The 9891-nt window shown below is 38.5% G+C and overlaps 1 non-coding gene across 1 annotated transcript; it reads right to left on the bottom strand.

The window, feature by feature from the left end:
- Window positions 1–387: 387 nt before the first annotated feature.
- On the bottom strand, window positions 388–494 carry LOC141709899 (small nucleolar RNA R71). The gene has a single exon (XR_012570453.1). It is a non-coding gene; the product is annotated as a small nucleolar RNA R71 (small nucleolar RNA).
- Window positions 495–9891: the final 9397 nt, after the last annotated feature.

Raw genomic sequence — 9891 nt, 5'->3', positions numbered from 1 at the left:
TGATCGTCTAGCTCAAGCCGATTCAACTCTTATGGACTTTTCTCGGCCTAAAATTGATGACATTTAGTCAAGCATCATTCATCCAGCTATTGAAGCCAATAATTTTGAAATCAAGCCGGGCACTATTCAGATGGTGCAGAATTCTGTTTCCTTCGGAGGGGCTGCGACTGAAGATCCCAACATGCATATCGGGAATTTTGTCGAGATCTGTAGTACTTTCAAATATAATGGTATCACTGATGAGGCTATCAAGCTGAGGCTTTTCCTATTCTTTCTGAGGGACAAAGCTAAGGACCGGTTACATTCGTTACCAGTTGGGTCCATCACTACTTGGAAGATCTTGCGTAAAAGTTTCTGGTGAAGTTCTATCCAATGGCAAAAACTGCAGCTATGAGGAGTGCTCTTACTCAGTTTGCGCAGCAACCAGGAGAATCTATGTGCGAAGCTTGAGAGCACTACAAGGAGATGTTGAGAAAGTGTCCACATCATGGTATGCCTGATGGATGGTGATCACTGGTTTCTACAATAGTTTGGGTGTCCAATCTCGACCCATGCTCGATGCAGCTTCTGGAGGTGCCTTGTGGGCCAAAAGCTATACCGAGGCCTATAATCTCATTGAAACTATGGCTGCAAATGAGTATCAAAATCCAACTCAAAGGATGATGCCTGGGAAAGTAGCAGGTATTCTGGAAGTCGATGCAGCTACAGCTATTGCAGCGCAGCTCCAGGCGCTGTCTATGAAGGTCGATTCTTTAACCAACTATGGCGTAAATCATATAGCTAGTGTCTGTGACCTTTGTGCAGGCTCTCATGCTACGGATCAGTGTTCTCTTGTTAATGAATCTGTTCAGTATGTGAACAATTTTCAAAGATCGCAGCAGCCTGTGCCCGCTACTTATTATCCTAATAACAAAAATCATCCCAATTTCAGCTGGAGCAATAATCAGAATGCTGTTCATCAACCATATCAGCAAGCTGCAAATAAACAGTTAAATCCACCTGGATTCCAGCAACCTCAGCAATTTGGTCAAAGGCAAACATATTCTCAACAAGGAGGTGCTGCTCCACCTTCTAGTGCTGATTTCGAGGAGTTAAAGCTGTTGTGAAAAAGTCAGGCTGTTTCTATCAAGACCTTGGAAAATCAAATTGGATAAATAGCCAATGCCTTGCTCAATCATCAACCTAGTACACTTCCCAGCGATACTGAAGTGCCAGGCAGGAAGGAAGCTAAAGAGCAAGTCAAAGTTGTCACCTTAAGGTCTGGAAAAGTTGTTGATGCTGAAAAAGCAAAAGATGTAGAAGTTGAAGTTGTAGATGAAGAAGGAAAGCAAAAGGAGAAAGAGGGGGAAACAAGGAAGACTACTGTTGAACACACTCTACCTGAGGGTAATACATGGGAGAAACAGCTCTATCCTCCACCACCTTTTCCTAAGCGATTGCAAAAACAAAAGCTGGACAAGCAATTTGGTAAGTTTCTGGAGGTGTTCAAGAAACTTCACATTAACATACCTTTCGCTGAGGCTCTTGAGCAAATGCCTAGTTATGCGAAATTCATGAAAGGTATTCTTTCGAGGAAGGTAAAACTGGATGATCTTGATACCGTTGCTCTGACAGAAGAGTGCAGTGCCGTTCTGCAACAAAAGTTACCTCCAAAGCTTAAGGATCCAGGTAGCTTCATCATTCCTTGCACCATTGGCAAGTTGTCATTTGACAAGTGCCTTTGCAATTTGGGAACAAGCATCAATCTGATGCTGTTGTCTATCTTCAAAAAGCTGAATTTGCCTAATCCGAAGCCCACCTACATGTCTCTGCAATTGGCTGATCGTTTGATTACATACCCACGAGGCATTGTAGAGGACGTGCTAGTAAAGGTAGACAAGCTCATCATTCCTGCAGATTTTGTCATTCTGGATTTCGAGGAAGATAAGAAGATTCCCATAATCTTGGGAAGTCCTTTCTTGGCCACAGGCCGTACCTTGATAGATGTGCAAAAAGGTGAACTCACTATGAGGGTGCAAGATCAAGATGTGACATTCAATGTATTCAATGCGATGAAATTACCTACAGAAGATGAGGAGTGCTTCAAGGTGGATTTGGTTGATTCTGCAGTTATTTCAGAACTTGATCATGTACTAAGGTCTGACGCCTTAGAAAAAGCCTTATTTGGGGATTTTGATGGTGAAGATGATGAATGCAATGAGCAGTTACAATATCTTAATGCTTCTCCTTGGAAACGGAAGTTAGACATGCCATTTGAATCTCTTGGTAATACTGATCTCAAGAATGCTGAAGGAAAACTCAAACCATCTATTGAGGAAGCACCTACTTTGGAGCTTAAACCATTGCCTGAACACTTAAGTATGTTTTTTTAGGTGAAGCATCTACTTTGCCTGTTATTATTGCATCTGACCTTTCAGGTAGTGATGATGACAAGCTCTTGAGAATTCTGAGAGAATTCAAATCAGCCATCGAATGGACTATAGCAGATATAAAAGGGATCAACACTTCGTACTGCATACATAAAATTCTGCTAGAGGAAGGTAGCAAGCCGACTGTTGAGCAACAGAGAAGGCTTAATCCTATCATGAAAGAAGTGGTGAAGAAAGAAATTCTAAAATGGCTAGACCAGGTATCATATATCCTATTTTCGACAGTTCTTGGGTGAGCCCCGTGCAATGTGCACCTAAGAAAAGAGGTATTACTGTGGTAGCAAATGAGAAGAACGAGCTCATCCCTACTTGAACAGTCACAGGATGGAGGGTTTGCATGGAATACAGGAAGTTAAATAAAGCCACGAGGAAGGATCACTTCCCTCTTCCATTCATTGATCAGATGCTTGACATGTTGGATGTTCATGAGTATTATTGTCTTCTGGATGGCTATTCGGGATATAATCAGATTTGCATTGCACCAGAAGATCAAGAGAAGACCACCTTCACTCATCCATTTGGCACGTTTGCTTTTCGCAGAGTTTCTTTTGAATTATGTGGTGCACCTGCCACTTTTCAGAGATGCATGATGGCCATATTTTCTGATATGATTGGAAATAATGTCGAAGTATTCATGGACGACTTCTCTGTCTTTGGACATTTGTAAGATGAATGCTTGAATAATCTCCGTTTGGTGCTCAAAGGTGTGTTGAGACTAATCTGGTGCTCAATTGGGAAAAATGTCACTTCATGATGCAACAAGGCATCATTCTTGGGCATAAGGTCTTTAGTAAATGTCTTGTGGTGGATAAAGCCAAGGTGGGCGTTATTGAAAATCTTCTACCACCTATTTCTGTGAAAGGAATCCGTAGCTTTCTTGGTCATGCGGGTTTTTTATCGACATTTTATCAAGGACTTCTCTAAGATATCTAAGCCGTTGTGCAATTTGCTCGAGAAAGATGTGCCTTTAAAATTTGATGATGAATGCTTGGCAGCATTCGAGACTCTCAAGAAGAGTTTAATCATCACACCAGTTATTATGGCACCTGATTGGAGAGAACCTTTTGAGATGATGTATGATGCAAGTGATTATGTAGTGTGTAATAACCCCAATTTTTGGGAAATTTTGAAACCCTTATGAATAGTGTTTTTGCTGAATGAGAAAACTTTTCATGCCACACTATGTAGGGGTTCTGATATGGATATTCTGAGATTTTATTAGTACTTTATATGGGATATAAGTGTATGTAAAGATCGTCAGAATCCAAATCCGAACACTTTGATTTTTCCCGGAAATCCAATAGATACGGAAAAAATTGAGTATAAGGTAGCAAGATAAAAGGATTTAAATTAAAGGATTATAATAGAGGATCATAAAAAGGAATATAATGTATTGAGAAAGGTTAAGGGAACCTAAGTAATAAGATCCCGGGTATGATCCCTCAAACGATAAACGAAAACGAAAGTTAAGCGAACAGTATAACAGATCAGCGGTCATTAGGCAAACAATTAGGAAGTTAATCAAAGGGATTAGAGAGGATGATGTCACCCAACCAATGAGAAGAGGACAAGGAGGGGAGGATGACATCATGAGGATGACACAAGCATGACATGGGAAGGAAGGAGATGTGGTGGCTTTTTAACCACACAAAATCAAGGGCAACTAGGTAATTTACTAAAACAAACACAAAAATCAAACCAACCAAGCCAAGCAAATCATTTTTCATCAAAATCAAAAAGAAACCAAGGCATTGTTCTTCATGCTCTCGGCCAAAACAGAACCAGCACACTAAAACTGCTGTATCTCCTTCATTTCTCACTCAAATATTGTGTGCTATAGCTCATTGGAAAGGTATTGAGATGGCCTACAACTCTTGTTCACAAGTCTTGTCCAAATAATCAGGGTAAGACCCTCATTTTTACAGTTCTTTAAATCGGACTTTTAGAAACTTCAAAGCCTAACTTTGTGTTCTTGATTTCTTTGGAAAGATCAAGCTTGTAGGAGGCTCCCTAAGGCTTCCTAGCAACTTAACACCTCCCAAGGAAGGTATAAACTTCAAACCCTAGCCTTTACTTTATTTTTTAGTAAGTTTAATGGTTGGTTTTGTGAAATGAGAAGCATGGATTGTGATTATTAGTAGTTTGGTTTGATTTGGAAGTGTTTTGGTAATTGAAGCTTGATTATAGTTCATAGGTCTTGATTGTGGTTGTTTGAGTTGAAAACCTTGGAGATTATGGACTGATGTGGTATGGTTTCGGTGAAGTTTTGTTGTATTGATGGTTATGAGTTGGTTGGTGGTTAATTGGAGTAGTTTAAACATTGGTAATCGCGTAAACATAGCCGTCGTAATGTCCGATTTACTTTAGACTGCTTTTGTTCATAACATTTGGACCCGAGAACTCCCTGCTAGATTATCACCATTGGCATGTTTAGATAGTTCATGTTACGAGCTTCGTTTTGATATGTAGTTCGTTTGATTCCGATGTACGGTTTAGGAGAAACGACCGTTTCAAGTAACGGCGTTTCGCGAACGAATCATTTCCCCTCGCCTTACTTTGAAACATAGGTTAAAGACCAAAAAGGGTTAATTAATGTATGAAACAATTATGGTAAGAGTGTTAGGCAGTTGGTAAGACACTCGCGAAGGAATCGCTTTAAAACTCGTAAAGGTTAAATTATTAAAAATGGTGGAGCCGAGGGTACCCGAGTGACTTAAGCGAATCAGTGAGCGCAAAACAAGCGTTAGAGTCTAATTTAGTTAAAGTATAGATTTACAAGTGACTTTGGTTTAATTCCAACTTACTTGTTGTTTATAGGTTACCAGACTCGTCCCGAGCCTTTTATCACCCCAAGTCGCTCAGGCAAGTTTTCTACCCGTTATACTGTTGTTGTGATGTATATATGTATATGCATTATCTTGCGATAGATGCATGTTGGTTAATTAGCAAATGTTGCGATATATTGAAGCATGCTGATATGGTATATATATGCATGCCTGTTTCGTATTCTTGATTTATATATCTGTTGGTTCAAGTGCTTATTCGTTGCATAATACCTATGCTAGAGATAAACGGTAATTGCATATACCCTTAGTATAGGGACCCAAAGGTGAAAATATTTTCTAAAACCGGGAGTCGAGGATCCCGAGTAGATTTTATATATATATATTTATATATATGTATGGTTATAGTTTTCAAAACTATTAATCGAATAAAGTTTATTCGATAACTTTATTTTATTAATGAATATTATCTTGAATATTCATTCGAGGACTTATGACTCCTTTATATTATTTATTGAATATTATTTGAATATTCAATTGAGGATGTATGACTCCTTTTATTTTATTATCTGAATATTATTTGAATATTCATTCGAGGGCTTATGACTCAGTTTATATTATTTAATGAATATTTTTGAATATTCATTTGAGGATCTATGACTCCGATTATTTGCTGAGATATATTCTTTATTTTATTAAAGAATAAGGTGTAAATAATCAAACTTATTTTCGATTATTCAAATAAAGATAGTACTTTCATATAAGTATATCTTTGGTTATTTAATATTCGTTTCAAGTATAAGTTTTAAAACTTCTACTTCAATTATTTTTATAAAGATTATTCTTTATGGGAATATTATTTAAATAATAATATTCAGTCATTTTCTAAATATTCTGGGGACTGATTTACTTCATTAAATCAGCTTTACTCCAAACACTCTATAAAGTGTTTTCGAGTCTTCAAAATGATTTTTAAAAGTTAGAGCGGATCCCAAAACTCATTTTTATATTTAAGATCTTCCTTTTTAAGGGGATTTAAATACTCGCTCAAAACCTGAGGGATCCGGCTCTGTGGTGTATTTTATATTCGCAACAAGGTTGCTGTTTTGATAAATAAATTGATTACTTACCCAACACTCGGGAAGTAAAATTCTTGGAACAAGTTAATCCATTAACAGGCATCGCCTGGGAAATATCGGTGAGTTTTCCTTTCCAACTAGATACGACTTCTTGGTGGAGCCGTATCAACAAGTTTCTACTTGGGGAAAGTGGGGACAAGCTTTACGTTTCAGAGTCATGGATTTCATCTGAACTAGGAATGGCGTAAGTGGCCGAGTAGCGCCGGCCCAGCCTTATTATATTGGCCCAAATGGCCTGGAAGTTCCGCTAAGGTGGTCCATTCCTTAGGAGTTCAGTGTTCGGTTGACAAGTAAATCCGACAGGTTCTCCTCTACATGTAGAAAATGGTGGGGTTGTACTACTACGACTGATCATCGTAAGTGGTCTTCCTGGCGCGGCAAACTCCCGTAATGAGTTCATCATCCAATTGGATAATTTCTGCAACACTACCCAGAGCACTTCGATAGAAAGGCTGCGGTTGGGCGATTGTTGAGTGTTGGCAGGGTCAAGTTTTCAAAATGATGTTTACATCAAATGAAGTATCTCATAACTTCATTTTATTTTGATGATATTTTAAAGGTTGAATCTATTCAAGTATTATCTTGTAGTCTCATCTATGTGATGAACTTTTGAACTAATTATAACTTGAACGGTGGTAGTTCAAGTAGTATTTGGTAAAGATATAAGTATATTGAAGTATCTTGTAACTTCATCTTTTAAACTTATATCTAGTAAATGATTATCTTATGCATGACAAAGATTTTCAGAAAAACGTTGAGACAAGGTTAGATATATGAGATCACCTTGTAACGATATTTTTATACAGTTATACACTGGAACTCTGTGTGTATTATGCATGGAAGAGGACTTCCCATATTTTGAAAAGTATATAAGTATATATATATATACTGAATATTTTGTGACTTCATCGCATTAAGATATCAACTTGGTTCATTTCTTTTGACCAAGACTTTCATGAGTACTATGAGAAGGCTCATATATTGTTAATCATTATACATATTATTTTGGTGGGCTTGCTGCTCACCCTTGCTTTCTTCTTTCATCACACAGCATCAGATAGACAAGATGAACAGGACCAAGCTCCCAATTCGCGAGCGGATAGGAAACGTTCCGCAGTTTCCTATAGGCGTTGATGTCGCTGTAGCTGAGGTAGGAACTACCAATAGGCTAGGCTTTCAACTTTTGATGTATCAGATTATGTATATTTATGAATTGTAATAATGGCAAAGAAATGTAAATTTATTCAGAAACTTGTTTAAGGTGTATTGGCATATAATTGTGGAATAAAACGACTTGTGATTATTTTTGGATATTCATCTCTGAGGCTATAACTTGTGGTGTGTGTGTTTAATGGTGGGGTCACAGTACAGAGTAGTTGATTATTTATTAAGAGTGGGTGTTTTTAAGGGAAATAGAACTCGTGACAACCCGGATCTCCGACCCCGGATTTGGGGGTGTTACAGAAGTGGTATCAGAGCGAAGCGTTATAAACCTTAGAGATGATGTGACGTTAAGATAATAAGTTCACTAAGATAATAAGAACTCTTGCCAAGTTCATAGTCGGGCTACCTAACGTAGTACTAACAGTTAAAACCCTTATGGGAACCCTTATAAATATCGTGATAGAAGCGTTGTTCGTTATCGTAGATGGTAGCGGGACTCCGAACCCTGAGGTTGAGGAGCAACAACGCGATGATGTTTATTACTAATTGGAGATCGGATTGTGGATCCGATAGAGTGTCCTAATGCAGGACCGGATGATGTTGATATTGAGAATGTAATGGTTGAGGATGTTGTCCTAGATGGGATTGTTGCTGAGGAGGATCTCGTGGAAGATCCTAACAAGAATGAATAAAGGACCATTGAGGAATTGATGACCATGGTTAGGGAAACTACCAGAGGTAGGATTGGCCGGTCACTACCGGAGGTTCGTTCAAGTTTGTAAAGATAGTAGCCCTTTAACGCAGCTTACTCGTAAGACTGAATAGTTTGAATGGACAGAGAAATGCGAGAAAAGCTTTCAAGAACTGAAGCAAAGATTGGTGATGGCCCCTATGTTGGCATTGCCGGATGGAAAAAGGAGATTTTGTGAATTGTATTGACGCTTCGCATAAGGAATTAGGGTGCTCTTATACAGTACAACAAGGTACTCGCGTACGCGTCAAGACAATTAAGGGAATATAAAATTCGATATCCCCACCCATGAGCTTGGGCTCGTGGCAATAGTTTTGCCCTAAAGATTGGAGGCACTACTTGTATGGAGAGAAGTGCGAGATTTACCTAAGCCATAAGTGCTCTAGTACATTTTCACGCAGAAAGAGCTCAACATGCGCCAAATGAGGTGGTTAGAGCTAATCAAGAATTATGATTGGGAGATTCTTTATCATTCGGGGAAAGCCAATGTGGTGGCTGATGCCCTTAGTAAAAAGGAGAGACTCAAGATGATAATGTCTTTGGGAGAGTTTATAAGAGATTTTGAGAAAATGGAAATAAAAGTGAAGGTAACCAGAGCCGGTACCAAAAAGCTGTTTGAGATTGCAATACAGTTCGAATTATCGGAAAAGAACATATTGTGCAAGAAAAAGTGATGAATGAAGGCAGAGAGCCAACAATTAGATAAAAGATTAATACCGAGAAAGATGATAAGGGAATAATGAGGTATTCCTACAGAATTTGGGTTCCAAATGTTCAAGAGCTTAAAGATGAGATCTTAGATGAAAGCTAGTTTGAGGAATAAGAATTAGAGCAAACCCTGAACGTGATAGTTAGGGAGGTCGACATCAAGATAGAAGGAACCCATAACATAATGAAGTGGAAAACAAGGATTTTTAACATATAAGATAACCCCGATTATGGGAGAAGATTGGAACATTTCATACTGAGAAAACAGAAGTTGAACAAGATAGGGAGAATCAGGATGGTACTCCTATTGGGCAATATTTATGGACCTTTTTAGACAGAACTTAGACTATTATCCCCAACTACCACCCTGAGGAAACAATGCGGTGAGAAATTCTTTCAGGACCTTTAAGTCGCTAAGCTCTTAGAGTTCCAAGGAACAAGCTGACCCAGTCGAGGCAAGAGCTTGGCTAAAGGAAATATAGGAATCACTTGAGATTCTAAATGATGGACGAATCACAAAAGACTGTTTTTGTCACTTACCCTCCTAAGAGAGGGGCCACCCGCTGGTGAAAGACCAAGAAAGGCACGGAGCCAGAGGTTAGAATAAACTGATTAAAGTTCAGTCAATTGTTTTCGGGAAAGTAATTCCCAAGGTTATGGAGATAGTGTAAAAGCTTTAGAGCCAGAACAAAGGCGGATGAGTATGATGAATTATGAATCTAAGTTGTAAAGGTTATCAAGATTCGTTCTGAGGACACGAATCCAGAATGACGGGATATTTGAAATCAATGCTTATGTTGTGTTGGTTCATGAAATAATGATAAGAGAAAGGAAAATAAAAAGAAACTGAAGTGGAAAGGAATATAAAGGCAATAGAGTTTGAGGAATGATAAGGAAGTTGGGTATGAGGAAACCCT

The sequence above is a fragment of the Apium graveolens genome, chromosome 2 (genome assembly GCF_009905375.1).
Source record: "Apium graveolens cultivar Ventura chromosome 2, ASM990537v1, whole genome shotgun sequence".
In the NCBI taxonomy this organism is placed as follows: Eukaryota; Viridiplantae; Streptophyta; class Magnoliopsida; order Apiales; family Apiaceae; genus Apium; species Apium graveolens.
The sequence above is the reverse complement of the archived record's forward strand: the minus strand, read 5'-3'. Positions and strand labels throughout refer to the sequence as shown.